Raw genomic sequence first — 23112 nt, 5'->3', positions numbered from 1 at the left:
TACCCCTGGAGGAGGGATTCCAAATTCACCAGCCAGACTTCAGCCAGCTCTTTGAACCCAGGACCTGAGGCTATAGCAGTATTCTGACTTAAGCTATTTGAATAGCTGCTTCCTTCTGCTGCATCCTTGGACAAATTAAAAGCAGTGTACAAACAGAACTCTTTGGCTTGTGTTCATAAGCTGAGCCAAATTCAGGATTGAAGGTTAGACATGAAATAGCAAACAGAAGCACGGCAGACAGGCACTCACACCTGGCTGCTCGGAATGAACAAAACAGCTGCCCGGAAAGTCAGGAAGGATTTGTATGTGGATGCAGAGTGTTATGGATTTACCATTTAGACCCCAGCAGCTCCTAGCATACTTTCAAAGTGAGGGAGTGCCCCCTTAGGATTGCCGAAGCGGCCAGGCACCTGCGTGGGGAGCCACACCTGGCGATTCCTGAGAGGGCTGTGATTTATGGAGAGAGGGATTCTGAGCTCAGCTGCATTCTTGTGGCTGGGATCAAAAGGGCTTTCTCACTGACCACAGATCACATCCTGGGAATCCTCCCTAGACAGAACATTCCTGAGAATGAATGTGGCCTCGGTTACAGCCCATGCGGTGGAGTAAGACTGGGAGGGCACATACCCAGGAGGATGGCATTTTTAATACTCTAAAACAAAGGTTTATGTGCTCTGAAGCAAAAGAACTGAAGATCTGGGAAAGCTATAATCCTCACTTCTTGTCTAGGGTCAACCTGTTTAGTAGGAATTGGGCTAAACTGAATTTTCGTCCTGGCAAATTACTTCATTTCTTTGGGTCTTAGTTTCTTTGTCTGTGAAGTGGGAATGTTGGATTAGAATCAGAGGGACCATTTTTAGGAAGTTCACCACAGTCCTCACCATTCCATATTGTCTTGTATATGGCTCACTTCATTCATTTATAGTACTTCGCTGACCCCATTAGGAATTTAAATTTGCAACGTCTGGACTAGGTAATCTCTAAGCCCTGCCTCTCCTCACTCCCCACCTGTAACCTTCCTGAAAATCATAGTTGTGAGTAGACTATTAGAATAACTCTCTAGGCAGGATGTGTATGTGTCTTCTGGACCAAGGTTCTGGGGGCAATAGAAGGAGGGAACAGACACAGCTGGGACTGCGAGGGGGGTGCCTGCTGGTGGAGTCATGTCTGGCAATTCCAAAGCAGAGAAGAGCACCAGTGGAAAGTGGGAAAATCTGCCTACAGGGTTAACATACCCAAGATATTCCACTCTGTTTTTCCAGCGTTTTCTCAAGCATTGGCTTGCTCACTTGTTCCAGGGCAACTTGTCCCTGAAAGGGTCAGCAGAGCTGTGCTCTCTCCTCTGATGGGGTGTGAGAGCCTGGCACAGAGAAGGGATGAGGAGTGCTGGACTTCCTTCTGCCAGCCAACACCACTTGGACAGTTCCCAGTTGTCTACATCTGTAATGAGAAGAAAAGAAAAAGTGCTCAATATAATTGGAGCTTCAAATCCCCTTTTGGAAGATGCAAAAGATACTGTACCCAAAATGAACCGGCATAAGGTGGAGGAGGCTGCCCAGACCTCCTTTTGTTTTTATTCTATTCTTAACGTCACACCTGAGAATTTGTTCGATGAAGAAATAAATCATATCATGTGTGTAGGTTTTTAGAGACAGCACCAGTCATATTTAAAAGACTGTTATCACAAATATTAATATTGTATCGGACTGGTTCATGGGTTCTCTTTGTGGCACAACAACTTGAAGTCATATTTAGATCTAAGAATCTTGAAGATAAGAGGAAAGTTTATGCTTTGGTTAATGAGAGATTTCTCTTGTGCCCTTCCTAACAGCTTGAGCAATTGGTAATTATGTTTTGCTGGTAACTTGCCCTTCCCGGCTTCCCAAGCATGTGGCCAAGAGAAGCAGTATCCAGGAGGAACTGGTAGGCAGAGAAGAGTACTGTAGAATAATGAGAATATTATATGATAAATAGTTCCTAGTTCACAATACGGTATCCAAAAGCCAAGAAAAATAATAGTCTGAATACCGATCCATTAACTGAGAGATAGGATCTCACTCACAAGCCTGGAAGATTGGAAAAAAGAATAATATATATCTCTACATCCAACATTTTTTATACATGTAAGTGAATTTGTTTTATTGCATTCTTTCTGCAGAGAGCTCATTGAATCAAGGAAGATAGGCTATCCATTTGGAAAGTGGACTCCGATAAGTACCAAGATAGAGGTACAGACCCCTTGCGGGTTCTAGAAATCTTGTGGATTAGCAAAGACCCTTCCAATGCAGGCCTGATGGCAGCCCATAGTACTGCTAAGTACTTTCCTAATGACAAGATGTTTTAAAAAATAAAATAATTATACTAACTTTTAGGGATATAGATTAGTCACTTGTCTACTAATATATTAAGTTTGTTAATGTGGTTATACATATTCAAAAGCACCTACAATATAAAATGATTTAATTTAGAAATATTGCATTTTTCACCCTCTCAGTTTATAAAACTATCTTATTAAAACTCTTCACCTGTATCTGTGACATCCATTCTTCCTGAGTCCTCTAACACAATTTGACGTAGCACGTGGTCCTCACCTCTGTCCATTTCAGACACAGCTGTGTTTGAATCTGTTTCTCCCAAGCCATGAGGTAAATCATTTATATAATGTTATGGAGTTATGTTTTTCATTTATTTTCTACATGTATAGTTTTGATCTCCGCAATGTAATCTTTACAATGTTTAAAGTGTCTTTTAAGAAGCTCCTTTGAAATGACATGTAATATTTGCAGTTAATCTGGGTGAACTTTCTTTGTCTTTCTGACTTTTTAAAAAACCAATTGTATCAAGTGCCCCTTGATAAAGTATTCCAAATTAGTTTTGATTGTGTTCGTTTAGTTTGTTTATTTTTTGATTAAATGATTTAATTGAGAGCATGTCCCATAACATAAAAGTATAGGTAGAGATGAAAATATAAGATGACTTCCTTAAGGAGTTAACTTTGGGTTTTAAAAAAGTACCTAAGGCAGGGCGCGGTGGCTCACGCCTGTAATCCTAGCACTCTGGGAGGCCGAGGCGGGTGGATCACTCAAGGTCAGGAGTTCGAGACCAGCCTGCAAGAGCGAGACACTGTCTCTACTAAAAATAGAAAGAAATTATCTGGCCAACTAAAATATATATATATATATATAAAATTAGCCGGGCATGGTAGCGCATGCCAGTAGTCCCAGATACCCGGGAGGCTGAGGCAGCAGGATCGCTTAAGCCCAGGAGTTTGAGGTTGCTGTGAGCTAGGCTGATGCCACGGCACTCACTCTAGCCCGGGCAACAAAGCGAGACTCTGTCTCAAAAAAAAAAAAATAAATAAATAAATAAAAATAAAAAAGTACCTAAAAAAATAAATGAAAATAAATTAAAAAGTGCATTATATTTGAGTATCTATGGTAGTATATTTAAGCATATTTTTATTTTTTATTGAATTGGTTGACATGGCACTTCATAACAATTTAGGTAGAAATCACAAGATTCATTCTGTACTAAGATCCACATAGGTAAATTACATAAATTCACATATAAATGTATATTGGGAAGAATTTTAAGTTCTAAATGGATCAAAATAAGTGAGAATGTCTTAGTGTTAAAATCTTCAGAAATTTGATTAACAAATGGATGTTTTGATTCCAGATAATATTAATTTCTCTACTTAAAATGAATTCTGTGTAACATTAATCTCTTGATGTTTTCTGAGGAAAAAAATAATTCCATGGCCAAATAAGAGTAGAAAAGTTTCTTTTCTGAGATATTTAAAATGCACATTAGCCTGTTAGAGGCTCTGAAAGTCCTACAGGAAGTCACTTGTTTTTAATCCAGTGTTTCCCAAATAGATTTCATGATGGAACCCTGTATGCAAAGCAGTTAATAATATTCTGTGTAACTACAGTTCCGTTGCACTCCATTTCTCTCCCTCTCTCCCTCTCTCCCCACCCCTCAAAAATGGAGAAGGAGAAATTCGGAGGAGAGAGTCCTCATAGAAACTGGGAGGGCCCCGTAGTCTTGAAGGAATGTCTGTAGCACTTTAAGGTGCAGCTAAGAAGAAGAGCAATGTGCAAAGTTGAGTATCAGGGGATGTTTCCCTTGATAAGGGGCATCTTATTTTGTGTGTTCCTCAAGGGCATTTGGTATGCTAGACCAGACTGCCAGGGGTGTATGTGCACGAGCCCTGAGGAGCCTCCTGAGAGAGCCTGGATCTCCTTCCTGACAAGGGAGACCACTACATGCAGCCCCAGTACTCCTGAGAGGGCAGGACTACCCCTGAGGGTCAAGGTGGTAACTGAGAGATGGTTCCCAGGGTCCCATCAGGTGACATGTCTCAAATGATCTTTGGACCCATGCCCCCACCAACCCCAGTCTCAAGAAAACTTGTACCAAATTCCTGGAGAAAGGGAATTTTGGAAACCCTATTTAAATGCATGACAGGCCTACTTTTGTGAGTGAGGGCCCTTTCCCTAACAGCACAGCCACCAGCCGTAACAGAAGAGTGACTTGTGTCACACTGCGCTGGGTGACTTTACCAGGCAGGGAGTGGTTGGAGCAGAGCTTTAGCCAGGAAGGGTAAACTTGGAAAATCAAATATATTCTCTTAAACTCAGTCACTAATTGTTTATATTAAATGCAGGAATCTTCTTAAAAGCAATCAAACTATTGCGCTTGCTAATGAACGGTTTAAAGAGTCTCTTACTCGTACGTTTGCCTGCATGCCTGGGTTCTTCCTTGTTCTCCTCCACTCCCTTCACGCCCCTCATTTGTCTTTGTCTGAGACTTTGCTCTGTGCTCACCTGCCCAAGCCAGCATCTGGCTCTGGAGTCTGCAGAGATCTTAGTCTGTTGGAAGCCTTCTGCCATGCTACTGAGAAAGAAAATGATTTCCAATTTGTGATTTTTATTTTTTTCTCTTGTTGAATTATCTACCCTTTGATACTGCATAATCTTACGCTCCTCAATCCTGAGCCATCTAACTAGGAATAGCCAGGGGATACTTTTCTATTTTTAAGAACAGTAATGATACCAGAGAGCCAGACTCTATCCTCGGAGGTCAATTTCCATGCACGTTTCACCAGGAAAATCCATCTGAAGGGAGACTGGCCAACAGGGAACACACTGCAAACTCCACACCTTCAATCAGCCTGCTTCATGGTGGTTCTTTTTCAGATTTTGCCATTTGCAATAGACAATGGTCTTACTTGTTTTATGCCATTTTACAGAAATTGTGGGCAAGGTGTTTGTGCCTCAGTTTCTCCATCCATAAAATGGAGGAAATATTGTAATATTACAAAATATAAATGATTTTGCAGAGAAGTTTGTAATGAAAGTGTGTCTGGTTCAAGTGTAACTAACCCAAAATGTGTTTATCATTTAAAATGGAAATCTGCAAAGAATGATTTGATAGTAACTGCATTTTCAATGAGCGGCTTGAGGTCACAGTTCATAAAATAGTCCTGCACCACTTGGGTCGTTTTCTGCAGAATTTGTAAACTGAAAGGATGGAATGCTCTCTGCTGTGTAAATTCTGCATCTGCTATTTCTTACAACTGCTTTCCCTAGGGCATGAGTGACCGAAGAAGTGGAGTTAGTAGAGAAAACAGGTGTGCCTGTTCAAAGGCGGAAAGTAAATGTATTTATGAAAATGATCTCCCCAGCACCTCGGCCCCTCTCCAAGAGATTCACAATCCAGGCATCTCTGTGGGCAGAGCTGACTGGTACAGAGCTGGCTCCTTGCATGGATTTTCCAACTTGTAGCTTGGCACGTTCAGGATGGAAGATTGACCTCTGTCTGCAGGATAAAAGATGCATGCTTGTTCTCTGTGGTATGCAGTAGTTCCTCTGCTTTTAGCTTGTTGAGATTTTGCCAGAGTAAGAGGACTGTGCCTGCCTGGGCATATGCCTTCAAAACTTGAATCCTAGAACTGCTTATTGGTGAGTGCTATGGTTTGAATATTTGTCCCCTCCAAAATTCATGTTGAAATTTAATCCCAATGTGGCAATATTGAGAGGTGAAGCCTTTAAGAGGTGATTGGATCATGTATTAATGGATTAATGGGTTTTCATGGGAGGGGACCTGGTGGTTTATAAGAAGAGGAAGGGAACCTGAGTTAGCATGTTAGCACACTCAACCCTCTTGCCATGTGATACACTGCACCACCTCAGGACTCTTCAGAGTCCCCACCAGCAAGGAGGCCCTCACCAGATGCACCCCTTGACCTTGGACTTCCCAGCCTCTAGAACTGTAAGAAATAAATTCGTTTTCTTTATAAATTATCCAGTTTCAGATATTCTATAATAAAAAACAGAAAACAGACTAAGACAGTGAGTAAGGCAGATCAGGAAAACTATGTTTTCATTTCTTTTGAAGCTATTTTTTTTTTTTAAGAATCTAGGATGTGGGGAATGGCAAGTCAAATCTAAAACATAAGGGAACTTAATGTTTAACCTTAAAGGAGCACCGCAAACCCTCAAAGGGATGCTGCCCAGGCAAAGCATCATGGTCGCATTCCCATGAAGACAATGGGGCCTAAGTGCAGCCTGGTCTTAAAGTTTGCAGGTTTGGAAACTTAATTTTGTCAGTACCTAGGAACTCTTGAGGACAATCTTATGCCCACAAAACTCAAAAGAGATTGTATAAACCAAAGTGATGACGGTTTGACTTACACTGAGAAATTATCTGTCAAATTGACTGGACACTCTTGTTGGCTGGGTGGAGTATTTGTATTAATTTCCAACAATAAATATAACTGTCAAGTATACCAGACATTGATACCAGCTTGCCTAGCACTTCTCTCTGTAGGAAGGCTACAGAGGAAGCTAACACATAACCAGAAGTCGAGCATGGAGTGTGAGCTTGTCGATGTTAATGTCAAGTGCATCAAGCCATGTAACCCGATGTGTTCACCCACAGCGTCAGAATTCATGAAAAGCAGACTGGATGTTTGAGCCAGAAAGTCAGAACCCCTTCTTCCCTGGGTGGTTCTGGAAGCTTCCTGTTACATTTGAATTATCTCATATTTCCCCCTGTATTCTGATGACAAATTCCTTTCCTCACCCAGTGTTTCTCAAATGTGTCCCGTGGTTCACTATCAGATTCTCAGAATCTTTGGGAGAAAAGAGTTCTGTGGCTGAAAAATTCAACACTCCACAATTTTGAGGATTCATTATATTCATTAACAACATGAAATGTTCTGAGCAAAACCTATTTAACTTTGTTTATTTCTACATTTTTCAAACTTACTTGATCAAAGAATACTTTCTTTGTGGAATACCTACTCTCATCCTGAGAAACTACGTGTGCTAAGGAATGCTTTTCGGGAAATGTCAGTATGGGAAATGCCAATAGCTATGAGTGCCACTGATTGGGCCACAGACAAGCTTTCTCTCTTGTATTTCACCTGGATGACACTCAGGGTTTTGTGGCTGCCTAACTATTGTCCCCAGGTCCTGCCTACAATGATGGAAGACAAAAAGAAACAAAGAGAACCAGGGTAAACCTTAAGAAGGGTAAAATGGTCCTAGGGTGAAATAAGTTCCAGGAGGCTCGAATGGCTGGCTGACTACTAAATTTTCCTCTAGTCCTAAATATTTGGGGCTCTAAAGACTGAGGAAAGAGCATTCTTTTATTGGGTTTCTATGCTCTCCCCAGGCCAATAAATGGAGAAAAATACCATTTTGAACAATTTGGTATTATAGGGACAGTGAAGAGTTTCTGAAACCTGACAGTAGTCCTTATGAATTCTTATTTGTGATGGCTTTTAAGGCTTAGTAGTGACATAGTGGAAAAAGGCCACACTAGGCATTTGGAAAACCTGGATTCAAATCCCAACCCTGCCCAGGTATCACCTTGGGCAAGTGACTTCAGCTCTCGGAGCTTCAGATTCTTTTCCATCAGTTCAAATGGGGATAAGAATGTTCATAATGTCATGGTAAGGATTAAATAATGACATAAATAATATCCAACAGTGCTAAGTATTTTACTAAGTATTTTAAATGCCTTGTTTCTTTTTAACCTTCCTAAACAAAGCTATGTGGTAGGTACAACAGACGCAGAAACTGAGGCTTAGGGAAGTGAATGGCCTGCTCAAGGACACATAGCTAGTGATGGTGGGATTTGAATCTAGGTCTGTTTGACTCCAATGTCTATTTTCTTTGCAGTGATGCTACATGCAGAGGCCCAGGGTTTAGCACACAAGTATTTAATACATGTTTTAAAATATAATTGGTTTTCTTTTATTTAATACAATTATCCCAAAGCTAAATACTGTGCTGATTCATGTCAAATATGAAACTATGAAAATAGGCAAAGAAAATGATCCTCTAGGGAAGAGAAATCTCAAATCAGGTAGACATAAACATAAACCTTTATGTGTAACAAATATTTTTATTAGATCACTATTTGTTAATAGAAAGGTCTGCATAATGCTTGGTAATCACTATCTACAGAGTTTTTGTTTTTGTTTATATGCTATTATACTGCACTGAATACTCCATATTGGCAGACTGTGTCATATTTTATAGTAGACATTTGTGGTCAGCCAGCCTTTTGGTGACTTCTCACCATTATGAGACCTGACTTTCCAAGGTAGAAGCCAGAAAATGCATATCTCAGATTCCTTTGTGGCCAGGAGGGGAGGCCTGTGACTTTGGCCTGAGGGCCATAGATGCTGAGTATTGGTGCAGTCATGTTTCCCCTAGAGGGGCCCCCGTGCTGTGGGGGAGCATCTCCTGGCTGTGTTGCTTCAGGGTTTGGCCCTCTGGCCCTTCTGGAGAGTCTTGAGCTACCTGATACTGTTTAACAAATTCCTTTTTCCATTTAAACTTGCCAGAGTGGATTCTGTTGTTTGTAACCCCAAATCTTCACTGATATACTGGTTAATTGCAATGTCTGGCACATGCTTGACAAACACTTGCTAAATGTATAAATGGAGGGCAGTTGTGAAACTTTTTAGTGGGGCGTGTGTGTGTGTGTGTGTGTGTGTGTGTGTGTGAGAGAGAGAGAGAGAGAGAGAAAGAGAGAGAGAGAAATCCTGATATGTCTGTTAATTTTTCAGCATTGATCTTGGTCCCTTGGAAACTGGATTTGGTACAGGGGCATTTTCATTTCTGCTATGAATTTGCCAACAACAAGAGCACTGCGAATATTAACATGTCCCTTTTTCACCTTACTCTTAGTGAAGATATAAAGAGAATTTTATACCAGTTTGTCCTCCTCAGTGACTAAGTGCACAAATTTTCCTCATTTCTGCTTGTCAGAGGGAAATTTGGAATGTATGAGGCCTGAGGTTAACTTTTGAGTTAAAGCTGACAGGTTTTCTAGTGAAGAAATCTACCTGCAAATTGCTACATCCTTTGAGAGACATTAAACTGTGTGTTTCAGAGAGGCCCAGGAGCAGGTTTTTCAAAACATACCATTTTTGTTTCATATTTTAAAATATATTTTATTACTTATAAGGGGTTATTCAGAAATAGGTCCAATTTAGTATCATGTTTTGTGGTGGTTAATTCAGGAACTAATTCCAGGATATCAGATCTTTCCTTGCCACACATTCTTTAGGTCCTAGAAAGCCCCCAAAACAAAGTTTTACACTTGAGTATTGTATTAGATTTAGTCCAGAAACTATATAAAATGGGAGACTTATATGTTGGGGCAAATTTTCCCTTGTTTTACTTAACAATTTTGCAGTTCTGGTTAAGCATCCATTGGTTTCTTGGGGACATCCTTGAAGAAGGGGTTCTGCACAGCAGTACCATACTAAATTCCAGATTTGGAATTCTACTTGGAAAGAAGCAGGAGGCCAATGAGTAGCAAGGAAGGAGGCTGGACGGTCACATCCCCACTTCTCAGACCAAAAGGGAGAATGACTCCTCTGGAGGGACCACCCTCTTCTGCTCCTATGTGCTTGAGTTTTAAGATTACCATCTTTATAATTAGTTTTTAGGTTCCGATTGGTGTTAATTATAGGAAATTTCACCAACTAGAGCTAACACACATGAAGTTGTTTTGTGAAGATTATTTTTTCCCTAGAGAAAAAAAAGAGAACCGATTGCCTTGTAATCACACATTAGAATGCTCTTAAAGGGTCTGGGTTATCTGGAAACAGGACATTGAAAAGATAACGTTGACACTCCATTTTAATCCCACCCCCAGCAGAGTCAAGTTTTGTGGCACTTCTCATTGTCAAGAATTAAGGATGGAATGGGCAAGAAACAGGTTTTTGCTTTTAAAACAACAGCTGCTAAGCAACCATATTATGCACCTTTTGTCACCAAGTTTTGGGCAGATAGTCACTAGGGGGGTATTTCCAGGAGCTCTCCCATTCTTTTGGTGCTTTGATCACACAATAATCATCGAACATCTGTTTATGTCCCCACTGAGCCATTTCTTCTCTCATGTTTAAATCTGGCCGTGTAACCACAATTTTGTAATTCTATAAGGGAAGTGTAATGGGAAATTGTGTATGACTGTGCTTATGTAAGAAGTGCAATGGAAATAAATACTAATGTATAATATTTCTTTCTTGGCATATCTGAATTCGATTCCTGTTAATTAGTCATTTCTTTGGGTTTTACCTCCAGAAGAAGCCTATAGTGGCCAGCGGTTGCCATAGAAACCATACCATACTTAACTTAGAACTAGGCAGCTGATATTTAGGGCTGGCATGGACAAAAGATGTTAACTTCATCCACCGAGATTCTAGAAACGTAAAAGCAAGTGCTATGCCAACACAATATTAATCTTTGTTTCACATAAGTGTGTTCTCTTAGCAAGGATGAGTATTTTGACTTGTGGGAAAGGAAAAAGTATAAATATCCTTTTTACTTTGAGGCATTGTGTGTTGACACTTGTACTCTATTTTCCGTTATAGAATAAACTTGATTTAAGGAATCAGACTGTTTATACCCCAAAGTGCTTCAAATGATGTATGTAAGTATTAAAATTTTCAACTTTGCCATTTTCTATCAGGATTTGGCTTTGTGCTCTCCCTTAAAACCTGACGTCTGACTTTTAAGCTAGTATGTGTGTGTGTATATATATATAAATATATATAATCCCTGCACATGATATGATATACAGTTGGCCCTCTGTATCTTTGGGTTCCACATCCATGTATTTAGCCAACTGTGGATCAAAATGATCCAGAAAAAAATGACATGTGCTGAACATGTACAGACTTTTTTCTTGTCATTATTTTCTCAACAATACAATATAACAGCTATTTACATTGTATTTACACTGTGTTAGATATTATAAGTAACCTAGAGATGGTTTAAAAGGCCGAGTGTGGTGTCTCACATCTGTAATCCCAGTGCTTTGGGAGGCTGAGGCAGGAAGATCACTTGAGGCCGTGAGTTTGAGATCAGCCTGTGCAGCATAGCAAGATCCTATCTCTACAAAAAATTAAAAAAAAGAAATTAACCGAGTTTGATGGTACATGACTGTAGTCTCAGCTACTCGGGAGACTGAGGCAGGAGGATCTCTTGTGCCCAAGAGTTTGAGGCTGCAGTGAGCTATGATTCAGTCACTGCACTCCAGCCTAGGCACAGAGTGAGACCCTGTTTCTAAAAAAAAGAAAAAAAGTGAACAGAATGTGTGTAGGTTATATGCAAATGCTACACCATTTTCTGTTAGGGACTTGAGCATCCGTGGATTTTTATTCAAGGGGGAGGGTCCTGGAACCAATCCCCTGCAAATATGAAACAATGACTATATATCATACCATGTAATATATATAGTGTTAATATTTTAGAATGTAATAGTATGTTCAATCTTTTTGTGTTTAGATATTTATACATTTGGGTATATTGAAAAATTATAATCATACTATGCTTGATGTTTTGTAATTTGTGTTTTTCTACCATAACACGTCACAAACATTTTCTGTTTCACTAAATATTCTTTTAAAAACATGGTAATACTCTAGTATAAACATGTACCATACTTTATGTAGTAAATCCCTAAATGTTGGTTATTTAGTTGTTTTTGAGTTACAGTAAAAGTACACCTCTGTTTAGGTTCTTCGGATAAATTCCTAGAAATGGAATTGGTAGGTCAAATGTGTTTTCACATGTTGCCAAATTGTCTGTAAAAGGTTGAACCAAAATTACACTCTTACTATTAGTAGTATCTTATTAATATATATGTGTTGATTTCTCTCTACGCTTGTATATACTGATTATTGTTACTTTTTAAAACCTTAGTCATTTAATAGGCAAGAAAGAAAGTATCTCGTTTTTAGATTTGCATTTTTGAGGTGTGCTAGTTTCATCTTCTGTGTTATATTCCTAGAAACTCTTAGTCCCTCCTACTTAACTTGGTTTTAAAAAGAACAGACACTCTAGTGTTTTAAATATACCAAAAGTTATGTGTGGAAATTTGAAGCTAGGTTGAAGAGAGAATTCACAGTTCCATGGATGTCTAACTGTTGAGATTTTCCTGTAATACAGGTTGCTTTCTTGGTAACATAAAATGGGCCACTTTCATATTATTTCTTAACACCTATCTTAGAAATGTACAGTATAACCAGATAATCTCCATGGGAAATTATGCCAGGATTTATTGGGCTGCCCCTTGAAACAGATATGTGAATTCAAGGATGTGCTAAACTTGGTTGAATCCAGATACCAGACAACAGCGTTCTATGGGAACATAACACCTGTCTGACATATTTCTGTGTTCCTACTTTCATCGTAAGCCTTTGGTACTTACATATGTGCACATGCTTTTTAAGCTTGAAACAAAAGTACCCACGAAAAATGTTCAGGTGTTTCTGGACATTATGCAAGCAAAGGCATCTTGAGCTCAGTTCTTCATCCGCTACTGTTTTTACTGTGGCGTGGAGGATGGGGAAAGAAATCGTTATTCATTTGTGTCACACAGTAAAATTATTGTAAGGTAGTTAGAAAATGCCAACATGTTCTCCAAAAGCCAGGATATCTGTGCCTTTGTTAGGATATCTGAGATATCAACGTGCAGAGCTCTGCCTGGAATAAAAGAGATGGCTACTGGATAAGTAACCACCACAGTAGGATTAAAAAGGGGACCATTCTTGCCCTTATCATAACACACCAGGTCTGGCTGCTCTCCTCAATTGTTCTCTACTTCTCCACCAAAAGCAGAGTTAGTCCCTTCTCTGTGTTCTTTTGTGTATCTCTATTTTGGTACTGGCTAAAATGCATGCCTTGTGATTACATTTCCACTTATCTGGTCTGCCCAGTTACTACACTGGGAGCCTCCTTGTGGCCTACCCATTTTTACACTTCAAGTACCTAACATAGTACTTGGTCCATATAGGCACCAATCTATGCATAATAGTTCAGGGGTAAAGTTATCAGCCTTCGGCTACTCTGAATGTTGGCGAGAAAGGCAGATTGGAGCACCTGGGAGGCACAGGCTTTGCTAGGCCTGAGTAGTTTAGGGAATCTGCTGTATTGTACCTTAGATGCAAATATTGTTTCACCTTCTGGGACATTGATTCTTTGCAACCAGTTTTCTCAACTTTGCCACTGTTGAAATATCACAGGGGTTGTAATTTTTAACAAATTCTTTATTAAGATGTATTTGACCATAGGAAAGGAGCAGATATTATGAGAATCTAGTTAAAGATAACATGCAGTGATGACTTTTAGTTTATCTGTAACCTCAAAGGATGGGTAACGGACTATTGCAAGGAATTGCAAGCATTTCTGTTATTCTTTTAAAGAGATGGTTGTGTTCTAAACACCCCAGAGTCACCCTGCATAGGGTGCCTCTTAAATCAGCTGGAGAATCTGAGTGATCTAATCAGCAAGTAGAATGTTCTCAGTTCCTGTTGGGAGTACAAGATGCTTTTTATGTAAAACCTTAAGTTTTGATTTTAGTTTACCTGGGAAATACCTTTTAATAGCTCAACTAAGCAATAAAGTGACTAAAAATGCATGGAACATTTATTTCAAAATAGGCGAGGAACTTTAGGTTGAATTAGCTTCTTCCAACAATATTTTATTTGCAGAATTCATAAGCTTCTCAGATGATGATTATTTTGTATTGGAAATAACCAAAGAAGACTATTTATACTTTGGCACATGGAAGAGAGTCAATAGGTACGTATATTTATTTCAAAGTGTCAAACCTACGGGTAAAGAATCATTAAAGTTTAATTTTGGTTAGAAAGACAGATAAACTTTGGTTTATTTCTGAGTTATGAATATGCACAAGATAAATATGATCCTCATGAAAACTAACTACATGTAAAATTTTCCCTACTTTTGTGTTTTCTGTAGCTTGCTAGGACAAATGGCAAGTTTAGGGATTTTCTAATAATTTGAATAGGAAGAAAAAAACCATGGGACATAGAGAGATTTTTTTTTTTTCAGTGTCTATTTTTTATTTCAAGCAAGAGAACTCTTACCTCACATCAAATCACAGGAGCAAAAATTCTGTTCCTCTGAGGATAGCAATTGCGTCACTCCACGCGTGTTTCTTATTTTGGCTGATAGACTATTTAAAAAAAAATTCTAGTTTCTTTCCACTTTTGCATGTGCTTTGGTTTTTGGCTCAGGTTTACACTACAGTTACTAAATTGTAACTTTGATTTTGCTTCTCTTGTTAGAGGTCTGTCAGCTTTAGTCATTTGAACAGCATCACTTCAGAGGGATACTTTTTTAACTTTTCAGATTGCCATCCCATTTTCACAGTTGCAGACCTCCATGATGGGAACTTTATATGCTCTTAGAGATTTTTTTGAGTAAGGGGTATGGAAGTGGGAAAAGGAGAATGAGAACAGATAGAGCTGATAAAAGATACTAGAGAATGCCTTGGTTACTTAGCAGGTCTTGGTCACTTTTAAGCCAGAGATATACTTTTTTTTTAAGAGAAAAATCCTACTTTAACTAAATCACATACTGAATACACCTTAATTGGCTTCTGATTGAGTTTTCTTTATCTTTTAGGAACACCCCCTTCCCTAACACACTTCCCACCCCTGGCCTCTGATCTCTCAATTACAATATTGTTTTTCTAAGGCAAAAATATAGAGCAATCCTTTGTATTTTCATAAAGTTTTGTAAGGCAATATCAGTTATGGGTATAGGCTGTTCACAAACTGTGGGGGAAAATAAACTGATAAATAAAAAAAAGGGAGTTCATTTCTGAATATAGGATTTGGTTTTACACTACCAGACATAGCATGAAAACTTGAACTTTTAAACGTATGTTATAAATAGGGGAATGGCTAAATAAATTATGGTGCATCTGTATTGTGGGATATTATGCAGCCTTTAAAAAGAACAATGTAAATATATTGAATCAGGAATAATGAACTCAGAAGTCCGAAGGGCCAGGCTGGATGTGGGGGTGGGAATTGTGGGAGCTTGGGGTTCCCTGGAGGGTGTGGGTCTCTCCAGAGCAGGCAGCCACTGCACAGCTCCTATTTCTGGCTGGTTCCACATAAAAATGGGGTACAATGTGGCTGAATCTTTTCATTTTTTTTAAAAATGGGAAATATGGGTTTTTACATGTTGAAAACAAATTCAAAAAATTTAAAAGGATTCCTGAACTGTGGGCTACTAGTTTGTAACTTCCGGTCCGTATATACTGACCTGGAACAATGAAACAAATTGTTAAATGAAGAAAAGCAACTACAGACCAATACATTTAGTATATTTTTATTTATTAAAATGAAACAAAACACCCTCCTCTATTATACATCTTTACAGGTACATATATATTTGTAGATGCCTAGAAAAAGGTTTGCAAAACATTCTCCAAATTGCTAACTGTTGTCACCACTGAGGAGGGAAGTGTGATGTCCATCTATGTATTTGTAGAGAGGGAGTTGTGGTGTTTAAGGGAGGTTTTTGTTTTATTCTACATACTTTTGAATTGTTGACACTTTAAAAATAGTAAAAATTTTTCATAAATTGTGTGTGTAATTCAAAACTCTCTAAAACTTGTTTTTAATGTTTTATTACCATTTTTTTTTTTACTTTTCTTGTAATGTTCTTTTTTTTAGGGTGTAGGTCATAGAATAAGAAGAAAGAATAAAAACATTTTGGAAGGTATTTACCTCTTATGGACATAGCATAGTCTCATTCACAGTAACAGTACGACATTGATAAGCTTTTGAAAATCTTTGCAAAAATGGGAGTATTTTCATGTAATGCTGTAACTGACTAACAGACTCAATTTTATAACTCTAAGGAAATATCAAAGCCTACTTTTATTTAAATGTATATTGGTTTTGTTTTTTCATTGATAAATTGGTAGCTCTTGGGTCATTAAGTGTGTGCTTGATCACCTTGATTGGTGATGCAATGTCATGGTCTTGATTCTTTCTATCCTGTCAATGGTCAGAGACTTCCTTAACTGCAGCTATTTTGGGAATGTGTTCTATTGATCAAGTATTAGATGAATTAACCATTGTAAATCTGCCATTCCTATTGGGATGACAACTCAAAGTAAATAACCTACTAGTAGTTGATTGCTCCATAATTGTACATATAAACGTCTGTACAATGAAAAATTATTTAGCTGAACAAGTTAATATCTATTTCCTTGAATTTTCTAAAAAGAAAAAGAAGAGGAAAAAAAAATGCAAGGGCCCTTATCATTTAGATGAAAAATAGTTGGGAGAACAAAACCATTTATTTCCAATATGAAGTGTATAAAATGAAAATACCAAATGTGTTTTCTTTCTTCTCTGCATTTTGCAATTGTCCATATGCTGCAAAGCTTAAAATTGAATGATTCATAGACAACATGGTGAAATGCTATGTAAGTTCATGCTGTACGTGAACTCTTGTAAATTGCAGTGCTGACATGAACTCAAAACCTTCACCATTCCAATTCATTGTTTGAAAACACGTGTTTTAGTACCAGAGTGGCAAAACCTCTCTAGACAAAAGTTGCTGTTCTGAATCCACGCTACTATTGGTGATTTAAAAAAAATCTCCTAACAATTAAATACTTAAATAATGTTACAATTATTCCTCTTGTGTCTTATATCAAACAGTACTATGGAATCTCATTTAGACCTTTCCTCAGCACAAAGGAAAGAAAAGTGAATGAAAGTATACCATTCAATATATTAAAAATGATCTGGGGGAGAGATGGAAGGTTGTTTCATTACCCAGGGTTAACTGAATAAGGGGGAATAAAAGAACGTTGTTGCAACATTTTATTATCCACTCTCCAGCCTAATGCAGTTGTGAGACTCTTGGTAAAACTGCCGCTTTATCTTAAATGAACTGCAATATGTTGCCGTGCTGAAGTGTTTCGGAAGAACAGGCACTCCATTATTTTTGCAGAGATTACCTGCTTCAAGGGAAACCTATACGGAATCCTTTCTGACCTGCTTGGTATTGTGATATTGATAACCAGCCACACTTTCCAGCCCCTTATCTTGCCTTCTATGGGATAATCTTTTCTTCTGGATCTTAATTCTGCTAATAGCACCCTTGACTGGCTGCCAGACAACAAACACAGGCAGGTGAAAAATGAATGGCTCCAGCCTGACCGCTGATAACTTCCAAAGGCTTTTTATTCTTAGAATTCCCTCCAAAAAATACAAGATGACAGGATGCCTGTCAATCGCATTCCTCTTGCTCTGTTCTGTGGGCAGCCACCCGCCCCCACAAGGCCCCTCCCTTCTTATGATTTATTCCTGTAGGGCATGGCTAATTGATCTCTGCTCCATTTGCTTTTTTTCTTCAATGCATGTTTACTTTTTTTTTAATTTAGAAAGTAATATATATGTGTTAAAACCTAGAAAATGTACAGGGGTTTATAAAGTAAAGAGTATTTTATAAAGTAAAATGTTCTCTTCCTTCGTTATTCTTAATGGTTAATCACCACAGAGAGTTTGATGTGAGTTCTTCCAGACCTTTTCTACATATACATAAACATATATGCCTATTTTTTCTTTTTAATGACAACTAAAAATGATACTGAGCTATTCATGTTGTGTTCTTAATATATCATGAAGATCCTTTCTTAGTACATACAAATATTCGTCACCCTTATTTAATGACTATAAGATATTCCATATTGTGCATGTAATATAATTTATTTAATCAGTCCCCTATTAATAAGCATTTTTATTGTTTCCAGTTTTTCCATATTTTATGTGTAATACATTTCTACTTTTATTTTCTGCAGTTAACATTTTTGTAGTTTCACCATTGTCCAAGAATTACTTCTAGTTGCTTTTTTAAAACCACCACAATTTTTGTGTGTTTTGGTTTCTATGTTATTTAAAAAACCAGGAACACATGATATAGCCAAATTAAAGGTAAGGTTGGAGAAAGCTATTTCACATATAACTGCTGAATGCATAGTTTTACCTTCTGTGATTCTGAGGCTTACTCGTAGTTTAAAATGAACAAAACCAATGTACACTACAGTTATGCAAAATAGTTTTAGAAAAAATAATTTCGTGATTTATTATCTGTAGAAATGAGTTATATGATTCTAAAAAAAAAAAACCAAAATAAAACATAAGTTTTTATTTTGTGAAATCGATATACTACATTGCATAGGACTTGAACTCTGAAAAGTGCTGAAAACAGCTTACTGCCTTGCCCTTGCAGGGGGCTCTGGAAAGCCCACAGTACAGGCAGCAGGGGAGAAACAATGGCTTGTTTGCTCCACAGTAAAATTTTGTACTCCCAAAGGATTCTCAATTGTTCTTTAACTCTCAGACCTGGGCACTGTATCTAGCAATGTAGTGAAATCAATCTCAGAATAAGACTCATTTGGTACCAAAGCAGTGATTTAGGTGGAACATTTGAACATATGATTATAAGGTAAGTCCTACTAAGGGGGCCTGGCATGATTAGCTTTGCTGGAATATATAAAAGTATCAACTGTTCCTTCAGGGAAATCATTTTAATAGATAACAGCATGTTGTACAATGTTTCATCAGTGATATTTAGATCTAAATTAAGAGCAGTTGTGAGATGGGTTGCCGATTTTCCTTGTGATAAAAGGGAAATAGTTCAAGAAATATAGACCAGATGTTATCTTAATCCAGACCTCATGTAAAAAAGCACACCATGGGACAGTAATAGTAGGCCATTCTACCTGTTTTTAATTTTCCTACTCTCAGACACCCCCTGTGAAAAATAGATTAAACCAACACATCATTTATGCATCAGCACTAGACCGGGGTTTATTCTGTATGGAATGTACAGATTGAAGTGTGTAGCCATTGGTTTTTGATAAATGTTATAAAATGCTTGTTTGACAGTAGCATTTCAGAGGAAAAAACCCTTAGACAGTCAATGGCTTAGAAGAAAAGTTCACAGTTTGGGGATAATCCAGACTTCAATAAAAATTCTTAAATTCATTGCTCCTTGACTCTGAGCTACAAAACCTGTAATAAATTTATATGAAGTCAATATCAGAAAAATGGGTAACAAGAAACTTCTGATCCTGAAAAGGGCTTCTACTTCTTTTGTATGCATCCACGCAGGGCTGTGTTTGTCACTGTTGAGTAAGGAAGCATGGCTTAGTAAATCTCCACAGTGGGATATGCAGTGTCCTCTCGCCTGGGTGGGCATGTGGACAGGGCTGTCACGGGTTCCTTTTGCAGGAGAGGGGCTTCTCGGTCATGTTGCTATCATGGGGGTTCCTTTTGCAGGAGAGGGGCTTCTTGGTCATGTTGCTATCATGGATGCCGTGTCTTGCCGCTTACCTCACCTTGTCTGTGTCTGGGACAGGTGGGTTAATTGCCATGTTGTAGGTTAAAATCTGAATCTAGGCAAGCCTGTGAAAGTTGCAAGTGTATGTGAGAGCTAGCCCCAGGGCCCCTTAGAACGGAAGGTGGCTACGAGGGCCTGGCAGGTAAACCTAAGTCAGTAAAGTAGGGTGGGTGGAAGCCCAGAGGGAGGAGCCAGCCCTGGTGACCTGAAGTGCACCTTTAAGGGTGCAAGGGCTACTTAGCTGCAATTTTTGTTATCATTTGGGTTTGCTGGCTAATGTCAATAGTTACTTGGATTTCTTTGTTTCTAGATAAATTAGAAATCTCTAATGTAAAATCTTTTGATTTTTTTTATTGTGGTAAAATATTCATAGCATACAATTTAGCATTTTAGCCATTTTAAATATACAGTTTGGTGATATTAAATGTTCACATTGTTGTGAGAACATCTTCAGACTTATTTTCATCTTCCCAGATTTAAATTCTGTACCCCTTCAACAACACCCTATTCCCCCCACCTCCTGCAGCCCCTGGCAATACCATTTTACTTTCTATCTCTATGAATTTGACTACTCTATGTTCCTCATGTATGTAGAATCACATAATATTTGACCTTTTGTGACTGGCTTATTTCACTTCACATAATGTCTTCAAGGTTCATTCATGTTGTAGCCTGGGCCAGAATTTCCTTCCTTTTTAAGGCCAAATAATATTCCATTGTGTGTGTGTGTGTGTGTGTGTGTGTGTGTGTATACGTTAAATTTTGTTTTATTCATTCATCCATTGATGGACACCTGCGTTGTTTCCACCTTTGGGCTATTGTGAATAATGCTGCTAGGAATCTTCTGATTTTTAAAACAACATGCTGGCCACATGAAGCATGTCTTCAGGCTGAGTCAAGGTCTTGGGTGGCCAGTTTGTGACCTGTGCCTTAGGACAAGTGTGTGGCAGCCAAATTATACTTTTCCTCCTATGGAAAGTAGCCATATATAGAAAGGAATACTAAAGCAATAATTTAATAGCGTTCCCAGTGGCCCCAAAGAATTAAATCAGACAGGAGTTCTCTTCCTGGGCACACTTTCACAGAGGCAGAGTTTGGTGCCTTGTGATTGTGGCTGCCTGCAGGCCTTGCCTGCTTTCCATTCTCTGGTGCCAGTGGCAGTTATTGTGCTGAACAGAACAATTAGGACAACCCCTGTGTCCATCCCGTGGAAAGACCTTCCAACTGCTGGAAAAACTCTTCAATGTTTTTTTCTAGGGGAATCGATGCTCTTCTCAAAGTGTGATATTTCCATTTTTATTTCATGACAGAGAAGTAAGACTGCGCACTAAGAAAAATGAGCCTTTAGGGGCCGCCCACACAGCTCGCCTCCGCAGGGGGAGTTGTTCCAAACAGCTTCAATAGGGATTACAACTCAGGATTTACATTTTTAAATAATTAACCTTCTGATCACCAGTGACAGTCCAAGGGCATTTTAATGACCATTGTTGTTTTAATTGGAATGACAGCAAAAGCTTTAGAAAAATCTTTTTCTTATCAGAGTCTAGGCAAAAATGTGATTTTTGTCATCCTGAAGAAATGAGAAGAAATTACTGCAAGTTTTCCTAACTTGAAGTTACTTAGACAGATTTATCTTGCACAGCACTGTATTCCCAGTGCTGAGCACGATGCCTTGCATACTGTAGGTGCTTGATAAATATTGGTAAATACTGAACTTAATAACTGTATGCGATTATAGGAAGCCGTTGGTAGGGTTTCAAAATGTGGGATGAAAAGTACATCTCGGTTTATGGGTTTTAAATATTCTTTCTGAAATCTATATTTGCTTTTAAAACAAAGACTTAACGAAAATTAGCTCTTAATGTAAAAAAGACCCTGTCAGTAGTCGCAGCAGCAGGACATATAGGTTAATACTGAAAGAGTGTTATTAGTAATGACCAAAGACCTTTAGCCTCCTGTCCAAAATTCTGTTTTACTGTATAGAATGAGAATGTAAATTCTATCATGTTGGGCTATTTAGTAACTTATTAGTGCATTCATCTTTTCATCATTTGACAGGTGGAAGTAGTAGTTCAGTTTTTAGTTTTAATTATAAGGGATTCCAGATGTAGAATGCTGCACAAATTAAAACCAGAGCTGCTCATATGTCTTTTCAAAGTAGGCTGACTTCAAGGTATCTGCTTTTCATTTCAAAATGTTATTAAAGCTATTACTAAGAAATTCACAGCCTTAGCCTGTTCCAATAATTGACACCTTTAAAGTGACTAAACAGATTTAGAGTGTGTAGAAAAGTAAATTTGTCTTAGAGAATGACCCTAATCATCTATTTCCATATAATGGACAAATCAGTATCCTTGGAATTAGCTTGGGAGTTGATGAATCAAGCTACAGGGTTCCCCTCTTCCCTCACTCTTTCTCAGTTTTACTTTTGTCTTCCTAATTAAACCTAACTTACAGATACTTGGAATTTAGGGGTGAAGATTTAATGGTCTGTGCTTACCTGAACTTATGGTTCCTGGGTTTTATTTTTGCACCTTAGAACAAGCAAACAACATTTTCATGGAAACAAAACAACTGAAGTCAGAAACTTTTTGTTTGTTGTTTACTTTGATAAGCAGTTTTGGGGAAGTCCTGTCCACAAAAATTTTCCAGCATCCATTTCCTAGCTTGCTGTTCCTTGTACACCTCCAAAAGTGGCTTCATAAACAGCAGAGATTTTCAGTAATTAAAAGGATAGCTGGCTGGACTGATAAATGAGAGAAATAACTTGTTTGGTGTAAACCGAGCCTGTTTCTGAGGCAAAAATGTTAGGCTTTTATCCTCTGGAGTGTGATTGAAAGGGTGAGAAGTTAATTTGGCAGCCTCGCTTCTATGGTTTCATAATGTTTCTCCCCACCCCCTCCTCCCAGCCCCAGCGAAGCCCCGGGATTGCAGCGCTTTGCGCCTGCCCTCATACAAGGCAGGACCGTGACCCGAAACGGAACCCCTCTCCCCAGGGCACATTCTGAGCAGCAACAGCTTGGCTCAAGTGTTTCTTATGAACAGCCGTCCTGAGCACTTGATCTAAATCATGCCATTTCCTTCACAGCATGGCACAGTTAACAAGTCAGTGCACCAACACAATCTACAGATGGCAGTTCAAAAGGTGCGGGTCCCCCCAGCAAGATAAAGGGCAGGCAGTTCCAAGGGGATGCTCATTACGGGAATGCAGCCTGGGGGCTCCAGAGGGGTGTGAGCGCCGAGCTGAGCTGCGGCTGGGGGCGGGCTCGGGGAGGGGGTGCGTCAGCCCCACTCTGAAAAGGCATGCGTGTCTTCGCAAATCAAGCCGGTGTTGGGAGAGAGATGTTATTGAAGTAAAGTGCAAACAGCTTGCAGAGAAAGGCTGCATTCAGCCTCG

The sequence above is a fragment of the Eulemur rufifrons genome, chromosome 2 (genome assembly GCF_041146395.1).
Source record: "Eulemur rufifrons isolate Redbay chromosome 2, OSU_ERuf_1, whole genome shotgun sequence".
NCBI lineage: Eukaryota > Metazoa > Chordata > Mammalia > Primates > Lemuridae > Eulemur > Eulemur rufifrons.
The sequence above is the reverse complement of the archived record's forward strand: the minus strand, read 5'-3'. Positions refer to the sequence as shown.